The sequence below is a fragment of the Triticum dicoccoides genome, chromosome 2B (assembly GCF_002162155.2).
Source record: "Triticum dicoccoides isolate Atlit2015 ecotype Zavitan chromosome 2B, WEW_v2.0, whole genome shotgun sequence".
Taxonomy (NCBI): domain Eukaryota; kingdom Viridiplantae; phylum Streptophyta; class Magnoliopsida; order Poales; family Poaceae; genus Triticum; species Triticum dicoccoides.
The window spans coordinates 80536336-80542313 of record NC_041383.1 but is presented as its reverse complement, the minus strand read 5'-3'; the positions used below and the strand labels follow the sequence as shown (position 1 = coordinate 80542313).

At 45.0% G+C, this 5978-nt stretch overlaps 2 long non-coding RNA genes across 2 annotated transcripts; both read left to right on the top strand.

The window, feature by feature from the left end:
• The first annotated feature begins 3642 nt into the window (after nt 1-3642).
• Nucleotides 3643-4211, top strand: LOC119367196. Its single transcript, XR_005176222.1, has 3 exons — nt 3643-3767; nt 3918-3983; nt 4080-4211. It is a non-coding gene; the product is annotated as an uncharacterized LOC119367196 (long non-coding RNA).
• Nucleotides 4212-4370: 159 nt separating this feature from the next.
• On the top strand, nt 4371-5020 carry LOC119367195. Its single transcript, XR_005176221.1, has 2 exons — nt 4371-4472; nt 4862-5020. It is a non-coding gene; the product is annotated as an uncharacterized LOC119367195 (long non-coding RNA).
• Nucleotides 5021-5978: the final 958 nt, after the last annotated feature.

Below are 5978 nucleotides of genomic sequence, written 5' to 3'. Positions count from 1 at the left end.
CATAGTTATGAGAATATCTAGGCATGATCATGTATATAGGCATCACGTCCGCGACAAGTAGACTGAAACAATTCTGCATCTACTACTATTACTCCATACATCGACCGCTATCCAGCATGCATCTAAAGTATTAAATTCATAAGAACAGAGTAACACATTAGGCAAGATGACATGATGTAGAGGGATAAACTCAAATATGATATAATCTCCATATTTTTATCTTCGATGACAACAATACAATACGTGCCTTGCTGCCCCTGCTGTCACTGGGAAAGGACACCGCAAGATTGAACCCAAAGCTAAGCACTTCTCCCATTGTAAGAAAGATCAATCTAGTAGGCCAAACCAAACTCATAATTTGAAGGGACTTGCAAAGATAACCAATCATACATAAAAGAATTCAGAGGAGATTCAAATATTTCTCATAAATAAAATTGATCATAAACCCACAATTCATCGGATCTCGACAAACACACCGCAAAAAGAGTTACATTGAATAGATCTCCAAAAAGATCGAGGAGAACATTGTATTGAGATTCAAAGAGAGAGAAGAAACCATCTAGCTAATAATTATGGACCCGAAGGTCTGTGGTAAACTACTCATAACTCATCGGAGAGGCCTTGGCGATGATGTAGAAGCCCTCCGTGATCGATTCCCCCTCCGGCGGAGCGCCGAAAAAGGCTCCAAGATGGGATCTCACGGGTACAGAAGGTTGCGGTGGTGGAAATAGGGTTTCGTGGTGCTCCTGGATGTTTTCGGGGTATATATATATATATATATATATATATATATATATATATATATATATATATATATATAGGTGAAGGAAGTTGGTCGGGGGAGCCACGAGGGTGGGGGCGCGCCCACCCCCCAAGGGCGCGCCTTGCACCCTCGTGGCCGCCTCGGCTGCTTCTTGACATCCACTCCAAGTCTCCTGGATTGCGTTTGTTCCAAAACGATCACTTCCGAAGGTCTCATTCCGTTTGGACTCCGTTTGATATTCCTTTTCTTCGAAACACTGAAGTAGGCAAAAAAACAACAATTCGGGTTGGGCCTCCGGTTAGTAGGTTAGTCCCAAAAATGATATAAAAGTGTAAAGTAAAGTCCATAAACATCCAAAACGGGTATCACAATAGCAAGGAACAATCAAAAATGAGTAAAATGCATCGGTGGTCATTGTACTTGTGTCAAAAGTTCACTTTAGTCACCGTACTTAAAAATACGGTCAATACAATCACTGTATACACATTGCGGTGATTATACGGTCACCGGTTGCCGTATGGTTTCGTATTTTGTCTAAGCTGACCAGTCAAACTTCGTATATGTGGAGCCTAGTCAGACAACGTTACCTCTTTATCTTATACAGACCCACCTGTCAGCGGATGAAAAGAAAGAAATAAAGACAAACCAAAAACAATGCGTCCGCGAGCTTCGAACAAGATATCCCAGTGAGGTTGCCCGCGCGTATTAGCCACCTGAGCCCAACCGCTTTTGTTTTAATTAGAGAGTGACGTAATTTATATCCAGAAATAAGAGAAGAAGGTCTCTACAAGCCTCCTAAGAGATCAGCGATTCTGGGCCGTTGGATCGGTTCTCTTGATGCGTTTTCGTTCGTTGGATCAAAATCTGGAGGAACCTGGGCCGTCGGATCAAAATAAGTTACTACTGGAATGAATAGTTACTACCTCTTACTGCCTCATCGCGCTTGTTTTTACTCCGTTTTTTCTGTCTGAAGTCTCTGACGTGTGGGTCCGCTCGCGGGTGGGCCGCGGTTGTCAGCGACCGTGGCTTGGATATGGCCCGATCGTCTCGTCGCGCGCATCGGCGGGGGAAAGATCTCGTGCCACCGCACGTAATACCCTGCCCCCGCTGAGGGTATTTTCGTCTTTTTGCTGACAGGGTTGTGCGTGGCGTGCGGCGGTTGGCTCGTGCGGCTATGGGGTGGGGGAGGGCGGCGGCCCATTCGTTCGTGCTCTCATTCGTCACCCCCGTCTCTTTCGCTCGTGGCTCCGCCCCGCACCTCCCCCACGCCCAGCTCCTCCCGCCTCGCCGCCGCCGCCTCCTTTCCCCTCCCGCGCGCCTCCTCTCCCCTCCCCTCCCCTCCCGCGTGCCTTTCTCTCTCGAGCCGCCGCTGCCGCCACCCACCGCCTCGAAATAGCTCGTCCCAACTCCTCCTCTCCCTCTCTCGATCTCCTCTGCCTTGTGCGGCTCTGCACCCCAACCATTCCACCTCCATGCCCCTCCAATTTCTCTATCCCTTTTTTGCAGGTACCCACACTTCTCTCTTCCTCCTGATTAGCCTGATATCTTATCTTATCTGATGCACTCGTCTTCTCATCTTTGTTTGTGCATAATCTTTTTTGTACATGTGTACAAGTTGTATGTCTACAAGTTGTTCGATGAAAATCCAAGCAAGCTTTTGAGTGATGTTACTGTCTGTTCTTTGCAGAATAGGGATTGAGAATTGGTCAATATACTGAACGGATATATTCACTGGAAAGGAGGGGCTGCTGATGTTGTGGGCTTGATTGCCTTTGTGAGTTCCAACCAAATTGTGCTTTGCAGGTATTATGCAAGAGTTGTTTTATTTATTATGAGAAAGCTAATATTTTTTGCTGTGAATTACATATATAAGTGTTATGTTGGTCATTAGATTGTTGCAGAGATACTATATACAGGGTGTTGGTTTTTCAGTTTGCTTGCTTGTCGCTTATGTGCACAATGATGCGTTGTTTTTAGTTTTTCCGCTTGCTTAGTTGGCTAATAAGAACATAAATGTACATGATTTGTGCACTGCATTATATCATATAGTATTGTTGTTCAGTGATAGTAATCGCAATTTGCAAGAACAAAGATAAATGCTGGTCCCTTTTTTGCTAATAATAGGGACTCACCGATTACTAGCAAAAAACAGGATCAAGTGCAGGCTTAATTTTCTTTTACAAGTTAAGGATGAGGCCTCAAATTTTATTCTTTTAATTGTAGTAATTGTTGATCCCAAAATGCTGCCCCGACACGAGCCACCGCCGTTCGTCCGAAGAAGCGCGGGAAGAAGAAGATGGGTAAGCTCCTCTTGCTCTTCTATTGCCTAGCTTGATTTAGTTCCTCTCTTTCCAAGTTAATACGATGTACTAGAGATTATTGTAAGACGAAAACACAAATGACGATATTGTTAAACATTTTGAAAGAAGGGCCTGTTGGTTTAAGAGAAAACTAGCGGTGTTGGCTGCTGGTTTTTGAACCCCTGGTTCTATCCAATATCAATGATAAATGAGCCTTTTCCAACACATTTCTGCATTCACGTTTATTTGCTTATTATGGAATATTGTTTTGTGACCTGCGCATCAAAGCTTATGAAGGCAACTTAAGAATTGTAATACTTACAGATGTGTTGAGACCTTGATGGGATGGAGAGACGTTTCCTTTCAAAAATTACCGCTGGAAATAGTAGAGAGAAAGCTCAAGCACGGAAACGAGCAGTTAATTCTATTTGCCAGGTTAGCAAACATTTCCCTTTCTTTAGTTGCTAGCTTCAGTGTATTGCTAGCTTCAATGAGGCTGCTGAAATCATGCAAGAAGTTGCTTTAAGTTTGCACGCGCACTAGAATTATGGATAAACCGTTCATCTACCGTAATCATGATGTGCTCATCTTGCTGGTGCTCTTTTCTGACAACCTTTAATTTTTTTTCTCAACCAGGAATTTGATTCTCAGTTGAAACATTTGGCCAATGGCAAAGATACAGAAACTCATTTGTTCTGGAGCAGGTATGTTGCCAATTGACCACAAAGAAGATTGCATTCTTAAAAAAAACATTGTATATCATGGCTACAGGTTCAGATGTGCCTGGATCGTGAAAGATTATGGGTGTGCACAAATTTTATCCAAGAAAGTTAACCCTAGGGTCTTTGATGCAGATACATCAAAGGAAAAAAGGAACTAAATAAATGTGACAGTATGGTTTAGAAAGCCCCAAAGCCGAGGTGAGCCGCCTCCTCCTTTTTGTGCCTTTCCATGTGGCTCTCCTTCATGGTGCTGATTTGGTGTGTGGTTCCGGTGAGGGCAGGCAGGATGAGAAGGAAGCAGAGAGGCGAGATGTGATATGAACCACCAATCGCCCCTCCAGTGACTAGGCCTTCTCCCTCATCCTCAGCCCCGCCACTGTCGCTGACGCCTTCGGGAGTAGGGGAGGCATCAGTGACGTTGCCAACAAGGTAGCGGTGAGCGCCCTCTCCGCTGTTCACCTTTTCTGCTCGCTGAGTATCGGGCCATGGCTCATGTATGTTGATTCTCTTGTGCTACACAGGTTGTGGTTGGGGTTTAGAAAACACCAGGTTCCTCGCTGCTGCATCTGCTGGGAAACACGGCTACGCCTGTTGTCCGGTGGCGGGGTTTGGGCATGCGGTGGGTACTCCTTCGGATTGGCATGGATGCCTCCGTGCTTAGAGTGTGTTGTACCTACAGGTTCCCAGGTTCGTCCCTTCCTCTTTGTGGTGGTCCGCTAAGATAGAATTTTTTTTAACTGATCTAGGTGTTGTGAAATGCTCAGTAAGTACTAATATTATTAGGATTTTTGGTTCCATTACGATATAAATCCCAAGAACCAACTTTCTTGCTTTTGATCTTGGGTAAATAATATCATGTTGTTATGTTTGGAAGGCATTGATTGCTTTGTTTTACATTTAGCATTTGGCATGATCCATGTTGATGATGTTTAGTAGAAGACTGCGGTAGAGAGGTTGTGTTTTGGTGCTTTGGATGGATCCAGCTACCGATTTACCAATGCTACTGTTTGTGGTCTCATGCCTCTCTATCATGATTCTCTCAATCTGAAATAGAGAAACATTACTTTGTTTGACAGGGTTTGTCTACACTTATCTTTAAGGCTACAACCTGGAGTCTCATGGAGGTGTGAAGATGATACTAAGTAGTCTAGGACATTGCTTTGTTAGGGGTTCGCCTATGTACAAGAATGACATGTTTCTTTCCCATGTAATATATTGTGATTTTTTTTGCTCAACATCATCTGGACTATGTATCTTTGTATGGTAGTAAACGGTATCATGCTTTTTGGTTTGGACCTGAGCACTAATTGGATAAGCTGCAAACTTTGTGTTGGATTAGTACTTGCTCTCTCATGCTTGCGCTTAGTACTGAACTTAGTGTCAAGTGGTTACCTTACGTGGTCTCATGATCGCATTGAATTTGAACTCTATGCTACCTTAAAATCTCATGACGATGTAGAACTTAGATGATGTCTTGCTTCTATTACAAGTAAATGTTTCATCTTTCTTTTATTTTGTTTAATACATATGCTAAACGAGGATTCGTACTAACATGAACATTACTTCTTGATCACATCGTTCTGACCGGCACCTCACGCGTCAGGGCGCGATCCCGATCTAGTATAAACATAAAGCACACATCCAAGCATGCATCACGATTCACCCCATGCAGTGCACACAGACTCACGCACGCACGTACGCAGTGCACACACGTCCTTGTGTCCACGCACGCTCTAGCACGGATGCATACAGGTCACACACGCGTCGCAGTGCACACCCGCCATCTCACGCCTAGTCCCTCCACAGCCTCACCATGCGCTCGTGGAGTCGTGCCTCGCACAACGCCAGAGGGCATGCGCGTTGGCTCAGTTGGATATCTGCCCACGATAAGCGACGCACTCGTACACAGAAGAACGTGTGCATAGTGGAACGGCATAGTGCGCTTTTGTCAACGTGCGCGTGCATAGTGGAACGGCTGCCGGAGCACGACCCGATGATCTCATCTTCATCGCCGGCGTGTGCGCTCTAAGGTTCGAGCATTTGCATGCCTGCTAGCGAGTGTGTGCACGCGTACTAACGTGGTTGTGTGAAACTCAATAAGCTGGATGCAATCTTGTCTCAACTGGCTAGCACGGGTAGGTAGTAGCGGAAAAGTCCCACGCTCGAGTCCGCCCCTTTGGTGCATTGTTTTTT